Genomic DNA, 9,565 nt, shown 5'->3' with positions numbered 1-9,565 from the left:
TATTTACACAAATAAAACGTGTTAAAAGATGCAAGCAAATTCCTACACTCGATTGCAGATATGCAACCATTCCCATTAGGGATCAATGGTCTAATGGTTCCCCTTACAAATTTAAATTTCTGTAAAGGTGTAATGGTCTGTACTGATGTAATGGTTCACATTACTGGTGTATTGGTATTGTGGTTTCTATTACCAATCCATATATCTGTACCTGTGAATTTGTTTTACGACTGGGGCACTTATTTCACTATATGCATGTACAATCATTTCTTACAGTTTGTTCATCTCAATCTACCACTAAAATTATTTTAATTTTAAAAAACCACAGGATTCAGTAGAAAAAAAAAATATTAACAAAAGGTTATTTATATTTCAGACTCAAAACGAAAAAAAGAAAAATAGGTCACTTTAGAGAGCTGTCTGAGTGAATCCAGGAGGAGATAGCAGATAGACAGTAGATATATGGGAGGGGATGGTGAGGTCAGAGAGGGGGGAGAGAACTAAGCATCATCAGCATAGAAATAATATGAGAAACCATAGGATGCGATAAGGGGGTCCAGGGAGCAATTGCTCTGTTTTCAATAATACATACAGAGATGATACATTTGTGTTGGCTATCGTCAATACCTGAAATACAGTTCTACCCTGTTATAATGCAGTGATCGGGGTTCACAACTATGAGGCCGCCTTACTTGTGTTCTGCGTTATGTATATATTAGTATTCTTGGTCCGAAACTACCTTCCATAAACTAATCTGAGAGCTCTGACCGAAGACCTGCTAAATACATTCATTCTAATCTAAGGGTGTAAGTACACCTTCATGGTTTCATACTTATTTAAACATTCATTGTTTTGTAACATTAACCTTTGAAAACAAAATAGTGCAAGGTTTGTAGTGATGTAGTGTTGAGTATGTATTGTAGATCTTCCTTAATAAATAGCACACACATTGCTCAATGATAATATTGTAGGATAAAAAATATCAGTCTTCAGTCATGTTCTTAAGTTTTTGCAACTAAAATAATCCTACATATATTTGTTAAAAAAATTTAAAAAATAAAAAAATTATATATACAAGAAATGTGAGCCTTTTATAACCAGTTCCATGCTGGGTAGGTCACTTAATTGTCATAACAGTACATTCTCCACACACCTGATTATGTTGTCTTTAATGCCTTTTCTTAATTTGTTTATTAATGCCACTTATTTTTTTCATTTTAACTGTCCTGTTACAGTTATGGAATTAATGTTTATTTAGTTCTCTGTTGGGGGGGTGGGGGGGGTGGGAGGGTGTTTGTAAATAATTTACAATATTTGTAAATATAACTACTGGACAATGTGAACTGCTTTATTGACTTCAGTTCAAGGCCACACAATACCGAACAGGGGTTAGTTTCCTGATAAAAGTAGTACTTGGATTTGAAGATTAATTTTTATGGTTTATCGATTTTGATATCCATTTTCAATCGATTTTGACGTCCATTTCCCAAAACTCCACATGAAACTACAAGTTAGGCCCGGACTGAATCAAAGTGAGCACTTAGCGAACAAGGACGCGAAAGCATTTATAATATCAAAGTACAAGAAAAATTCCAAGTGAAATCTTGCAGAAGCAAAACGTTGGGTTACTTACCGTAACCCTGGTTCCATGAAAGAGAAGACGACCACCACTGACATTGGTATGGAATATTACTGCCCTTCGGGTTGATATTGCAAGCCAGCACCATCATACGCAGTTGACACTGTGTCCACAATCTAGTGTGACAGACCCTGCTTAGAGAGGGACTGTTCTAGGGTCCGTGTCCTGTGACAGACAAAGCTGGTAAGACTGATGCAGATCTCTTGTCCTGTGCACCTAGCATCTCAATGCTGGCACTGGGCAGAGGAAATTCAATCTCAGATGGAAAGACTCCAGTTCCACAGACTGGTTAATGTGGAAGGCCGTAATCATCTTGGGGAGGAAAGCGGGGTTGGTGTGCAGCGACACTCTGCTGCCATCCTCCCAAACACACATGCAGGAGATGTGCACAGACAGCACCTGCTTCTCACTGACCCGCTTAGCGGAGGTGATAGCCAAGAGGAAGGCTGTCTTCATAGACAGGTACTTCAACTCTATGGAGTGTAAGTGCTAAAACAGGGCCTTTGTGAGAGCCTCTAGAACAAGTTGGAAACATCTGTCATCACCACTTGGCAGTTCAGTATCACTCCCATTGCACACCCTTGAGCAGGTGAAAGGGAACCCTCCACCAGTGTAGAGCTGCTGAGCACACGTAAGACACAGTCAGCCGATGGTGCCTGTCATGTTTGGCATTGAGGCGGAATGCATCAGACCCAGTAGTTTCTGGCACAATCTGAGGGTGACCTGCGATCCCTGTTGAAACAGGGAGAGGCAACCCTGGATAGCTGCAACTCTGTCTTCCGACAGGTATGCGCGCATCGTAGTGGAGTCCAACTGGAGCCCCAGGTGCGTTGTGCACTGCACTGGTGTAAGCCAACTCTGCATCGTTTATGGTGAGGTCCAGCCTCACCAGATGCTCCGCCACAACCGCTGTGTGGGCGAGTGCTCCCTCTCCTGACTGGGAACAGATCAACCAGTTGTCGAGATAGTTTATTACTCTGATCCCCTTCAGCTGCAGGGGAGCCAGGATAGCATCCACACACTTTGAAAATGTACGCGGAGCCAGAGAGAGGCCGAATGGCAGCACAACAAACTCATATAAGCTTCTTAGAAAGGAAAAGTAGGAAAAGTGCAGATACTTCCTGTGCTCTGGATGAGTGGAAACATGAAAATATGTGTCCCCCAAGTCCACGTGGTGAACCAGTCACCTGGTCGGGCAGAGTGGAGGATGTGACGGTGCATCAGCATTCGGAACCTCCTTTCTTTTAAGAACCCGTTCAAGATGGGGCGAAAGCTGTCATCTTTCTTGGGTACCAGAAAGTACCTCGAGTAGTACCCTTCTCCATGGAAGTTGGCCTCTACGAGACGAATGGCTCTTATGCACATCAAGGCAGCCCCTTATTTCTGAAGTACTGAGGCTGGTAGAGGGTCTGTCACTAAAATATTTGTGACAACTCGAAAGGGAGGAGGTCCCAAGCGGAACTGCAGCACATAGCCGTTTTGCACGGTGGCAAGAACCCAAGTGTCTGAGGTTTAAGTGTGTCAGTACTGAAGCTGTTGTGCTGAAAAGGGGGTCTGAGGCCGCCAGCCTTCAGGGGCCCTGGCCAGGCTGCTGAGGCTGGAACTGGGCAGTTTGGAGTGAGTGTTTAGGGCGCTGGCCCTGAAAACGTCCCCTATGACATTGGTTTGTGGACTGACCACGACTTGCGTTCCCTCTGTCTGCTGGTTGGGCTCGGTTACCTACTGACGTGCCCTGAAGGCTATGCTTTAGCTCACCCAGCGGAGCTGTGGGTATTGGGACTGTTCTAGTGATAGTTCGAGTCTGGGGAGCTCGCCAGTGGCTCAACATACCCTAAGCAAATACACGGGGAGGGACACTTCATGTTCCTGGTGTGATGTTTGTAATATCTCCTCCACAGCAGTCCTGGGGATATGGGCACGTCAAGCAGCACGGCCTTGTCCGCATAAGGGACCCTGGCTTGTGTCAGCCACAGTTGTCTACAAGCCACAACCAAGCTGGCTAGGCTCTGGCCAAGGGCTTGCTCTTGGAGATCGTAGACCTGAAGCAGCTTACTGAACAGGCCTCCGGCTCAGAGAGCTGGGCCTCACGCAGTACATCGTCCAAATATGCAGTAAGCACACTCACCATATTGGTTAAACAAGTTGCCTGCGCTTCTACTGTGTAAGCTCGCCTCAGATGCGACTCCTTCACCCTACATTGAGGGTTCGGGCACTCCGGGTCTCTAGCCAGACCACCCACCAGCGGGGCCATAACCAGGGCCACAGACCATCGCTCACATATGACAGACAGATAAAAAAAAAAACGGCCTACCATGCAAACGGGGAGGCCGCTGAAAGACAGAAAGGCAAAAAGGACTTGGTCTTTTTAAGTTGTTGATTCCAGGAAAGCTGCAATCCGTCTTTCAGCACGAATGCAAGGGAAATACAACCGACTTGAATCGACTCGAGAAGCTTTTTTCTATCAACGTCCAACTCAACACAGACGTTTTCCGTACCGGCTTGACAGGGTAAAAGAGGAGGATCTTCCTGTGAGTGACGGTATAATTCCCTCAGTGGGCGGAACTGAGTGCGTCATCCAGGGAAAGAGCCTTTTGGCAGCTCTGGTAGTAATACCTAAACGAAGGGCAGGAATATCCCATACCTATCGAGTGGTGGTCATCTTCGAATTGAAAGGGAACAAGCTCTGTTAGCCCTTCAAAAAGCAGCTATCACTTGTTGACTACAAGTGGGTTGAGAAGGGAGAGTGGTTTGCTATCACCCAACCAAATCTACTCAATTCCAGCTATAAATCACATCGCAAGACTTTCGCAGGACCGGATTTTATAGTCAAATAAAATTCTATTAAGCAAATAGTTAAAAAAAACCACTGAATATCCTGATATTTGCAAAAAAAAAAAAAAAGTACATGCCTCAAGACCTCATATAATAATAATCTTTATTTTTATATAGCGCCTTTCACAGTGACCCGCCATCACAAAGGGCTTTACAAGATACAAGACTAGGGTGTGTGAACTGTGCATCAGCTGCAGAGTCACTTACAACAACGTCTCACCCAAAAAACTGAGCACAAGGAGGTTAAGTGTCAGGGTCACACAATGAGTCAGTGGCAGACTGGGATTTGAATCAGGGACCTCCTAGTTACAAGCCTGTTTCTTTATCCAGTGGACCGCACAACCACCTGATTGAACATTTGCACACAACACTGAATAATTTAACATCAATATCAAATATATGTATTATTCCTATTATTATATGTTGTGTTTGTTGCACCCTTAAACAAAACATGCACAAACCTGTTTTCTACTTTAGCCCACTACTTTTTTTTTTTTTTTTTTGCCACAGTTTGAGTTAATATTTAATAAAGCAATACATATTGTTTTTTAATACGTACAAACAATAAACTCTTTTCTACCCACGGACAGCTTTGCGTGGATAAGAGTCTCTTTCAGTGATGGTAAAGCTTTTTAGACATATTTTCTATTATTTTTTATCTTTGTAGTAAGCTACGACTATGGTACATTTTTATATTTAAGTCCATGGACATCCTTGTACATCATCTGTCTTCATTCGACTTCTTATTGTATAATATTGTATTTACTGCATCTTGTAAAGTGCTTTGTGATGGTGTTCCACTATGAAAAGCTCTATATAAAATAAAGATTGATTGATTGATTGATTGATAATAGGTACTGGTACTGAATCTGGTGACAGTGTTACGTAGGGTTGCCACGTTTTCCATAGACCAAACCCGGACATATTTCTCAGTCAACCTTGCTCCATCAACTGCAGTATACTGTAATACAGTTTAACACAATACCACCAAACCTCGGTACAAATCAATAGTCATGCAATATACATAGTATTGTGTTCTTGATATTTCTAGCAATCGAACTTGCAAGCCAGAAAAATAGTAGCTATATCATGGTAAGTTAGAGGCTAAAGTAGCTGTAGTAAATCAATGCAATTTCTGAAGCGACAATCCTGTCTACATGTTTTTGATTTTTTTTTTTTTTGTTTTAAAAGCTTGTTTATGACACCCCCCCCCCCCCCTCCCCCCCCCCCCCCCCCCCCCCCCCCCCCCCCCCCCCATAATAAATATAAATAAGCATTATTAACAGATGTTAAGAACTATGGCACTATTGATTGTGTGTCAGTAAAAAGAGACAAAATGAGTCAAAATGTACTCAAATTTGGTTTGGGTTTTTCAAAGTTACTAGTGGCAATGTTTATACATATACGCATAGCTATATATGGTTTAATTACCATTATATATCGTAAGTAACCCATATTTTACTGTAAAGGTTATGTATTTAATCACACCCAGATCATTGTAATGTAAAAGCATTATTCAAATGCTGGGGGCACAGTAGACTATACAGATCAGTACTAAACAGTACATTTCAATATTATTGATGGTTTTCTAAAAAACCATCAATAATATTGATGGTTTTTGCATTGGTATTTATCACTTAGCTCGTTCACAAAGAAAAATGTGAGTTTTGTAGTTCTACTATTAATTTAGAAAACATGTTTACATAATGGCATGTGTCTGCTAAAACAGTATCTCATTTACAGTAACTAGTTATATCATCTACAGTGTCACTGCAGCAACTTGGAGAACAACAAAGAAGGCCTTCTAAAAATGAGTTACAATAGTTATTGTTCTTAATTTTTTTTTTTTTAAGCAAATTGGCTTCATCCCTCACTGCCATTCTCATATTCACTTTGACATCTGACACATTCTTTCCCTTGCCCTGTGCATGCTTCTGTGCTGCATACCACCAGTCTGTCAGAGGGCAAGATCACACACTGTATGCCACACTCTGATTGGTGGAAGTATTATTGATGATCCAATCCAAACTGCCACTAAAGACTCAATAAATTCCACTCCAAAATGTCCCGTTGTATACGGTATGTGAAAAGAAGAAAATATTAGAGTAAGATTGGTGTTTTTTATGCGTTTCACTTAAAACCGGACATTAGGGCGTTTGGGTTTGTTAATTCCTGCCACCAGGACACAGATGCCAATTCCCGGACTGTCTGGGTCGAACCCGGACAGGTGGCAACCTTAGTGTTACGTTGGTTTTTGGATGTTCTTTTCACCCCAAGTTTTTGTGCACAACATGGCTCTGGGCAGCACCGTGCCAGTCGGGTATGAGGATGCTAGAATTGCGTGGTGCTGACACAAGCCAGGGCCTGGTATGGACTTTTATATTAAAAAAAAAGAAAACAATGTGGCCTGCTTTCATAACAGTGACAGAACAGCGCAGCACGATGCTGCAGACGTCATAGAAATTAGGTAATTGCCAAGTTTGCTGCCCCTTCAGCGGATTGGAAATGGCTAGTTTTGATTTTGGGATAAAGAAAATGCAATATGCAAACTAGCGATATTATCGCATAAGCACTCTTTCGCAAGATTGAAGTTCTCTGAGAACAATTCAAAACACCTACCATAATGCTGTCAGTAAAGTGGAGGATTGTCAGGGACTATATTTATCATTTCTGCGTGAAAAAAAATTACTGCATAACTAAATCCTGATTTACTAATCTTGCCTAAGTTACTCATATGCGTGTTTCTAATAGGTGTTAATAAATCTCAATGTCACTAAAGATGTTCGCAAGTAGAAAATTGTATTTAAAACACCCCTCTATAGCCATATATTATACCTGCAGCTGCCTATAATTGCTCTGTTTTCTATGCGTGCCCACACTGCTGTTTTGAAGAATAAATGAATCATGGGTTCTGCTTGGCCATTTAGCCACAACATTTAGTAGACAGTTCTGTTAAACTGTTCTGGTGTCCTTATGAAAAACAGGACCACCAACAAACTGAATGTCTACTTTAAAACTTCTATCATATTTGGTCAGTTGTGTTGCAACAAGGAAATCTAGGCCTATATTTTCCCCAGTGAGTAAATTGGGTCCTCAGTTTATGCAACACATAATACATGTTAAAGTTATTATGTATATTATAGACCATAATGTGAAACTGAATCAACTGGTAACCAAAGGGACAAAACATTTGTTGTTGCTTTAAGCAAGCAGCTTCAACCCATCAATCCAATAATGGCTTGTTAAAAGCAATTGATGGAGAGTCAAAATATTTCAGAAACAGGTTCATTTTGAAAGACCTAACATAGAATGACCTCGACCAAGAGAACTGACAGGACTACAGTTCCAGCTGTCTCTCTAGACACCCCTCCATTGTATGTTAAAACAACAGCAAGATTAAGAAGCGTTGCTATCATTGTCCAGGTTGTATAGACAGCCACTCCATTTCGTACCTGTATACAAAACAGTATTTTTTTAATAATACATGGTGGACAACATTGTTTAAATATTTTTATTTATTTAGTTGAATTATTTCAGGTAATTTCAACATACTGTGTCCTACAGGAATAGCTAGATGATTTTTAATCCAGGTGGCATAGAACTCATAGTGTAAAATGGCAGGTTCACAGTATATCCAGCCGTCTGTATTCCTAACAAAATGATTTGAAAAGAAGCAAAAAATACTTTAGCTTTATATGAAAAAAAAAAAAAAAACATTTACAGATATAAGGCTGCATATTGTTAGTATTAAACGTCACCTACAGTATGGTATTATGGAAGAGCTGCATACAAAAAATACAAGTACAGGACCCCCACCCCCACCCCCCCACCCCAAGGTAATTTTTGAAAAACATGCACCTAATTAAAGGCTACGCAATTTTAGTCAAATTAAATTTACCTTCTGCAAAAGCCAGCAAAAACATAAACAAACCAAAGTGTTTGCCAGGCATAGATGACTCCCCAGATGGAGAAAGTCCAACCTGAAGGTGTAATATCAGTTTCATACTTGGCAGAAACATTCCCTGTATTTTGCATAAAAGGACCTGAAAAGGGTGCAGTAACAGAAGTCTGATTAATACAGTAATAATTTGAGATTATAAAACACAATCTCGAAGAATAGCCTAGAATGAATTAAATAGATTAAACAGTGGGTTTAATAAAATGTCTATAAGATTATGTTTGTTAGACTTGTTGTTACCTATCTGTGTGGTTATTTAGTGTTACTCTGTTAAGATTTTTTTTTTTCTGTCACAAATGCATTCACTCATTAGCTCCAACTTACCACCTGAGCTACCCGTCCCTGCCATTGCATTGAAACCCAACATAATAATGAAGGCCACCAAGGCAAGGACCATTACAATAATACGCCAAGGGTCATGCTTTGCCATTGTAGGTTGTCAGATTACCTTAAAAAAAAAAAAAAAAAAAAACAGCTTAATTAAAAAATGTGCATCAATTTCAATTGTCCCAGGTTCCCCACATACACAGAATCCACCCGCACCATATGCATTACGAATTCCTGCCCCTGCCAGTCCGGAAAGCCAGCACAAGAAGCACAGCTTATCATTAATTCTCAGGGCTCTTCATTTTTGGTTTATATTTCTGATCATGTGATTTTTTTTTTGTTAGATGATCTGTTCAATTAAACTCTTGAAAGAGTGTTGATTGTAAAATAATCTCACTTATTTTTTTTCTCACTTACCCTGACTGAAATTATGATTGACTACTTGCAAGTTATTTCCTAATTGCTTATGGCTCAAAAGATAAAACCGCTGTATTCCCCACAAACTTTGCTTTTGTTGATTTTTTTTTATTTTGAGAAAAAGGAAAAGTCTTTTCGTTCCATAAAGTCAGAAAAAAACAACACATGGGTAGTAAGTATTTATTTCCTAATTGCTTATGTATATTTTCAAAAGTATAGAAAATGGCTATTATTCCCCACAAACTTTGCTTTTGTGACCAGGACAGTGATATTTTGAAATTTACCTATTTTCCAGAACACTCCAGATAGATTCAGTGCTGAGTAAACTTGGAGTAACTTCTAGAACTTTCCAGTAATATAAATAGTAGTATAAATACAGGGCCTTAAGTCCA

Source organism: Polyodon spathula, chromosome 3, assembly GCF_017654505.1.
Source record: "Polyodon spathula isolate WHYD16114869_AA chromosome 3, ASM1765450v1, whole genome shotgun sequence".
In the NCBI taxonomy this organism is placed as follows: domain Eukaryota; kingdom Metazoa; phylum Chordata; class Actinopteri; order Acipenseriformes; family Polyodontidae; genus Polyodon; species Polyodon spathula.
This window is presented reverse-complemented; position numbering follows the sequence as displayed.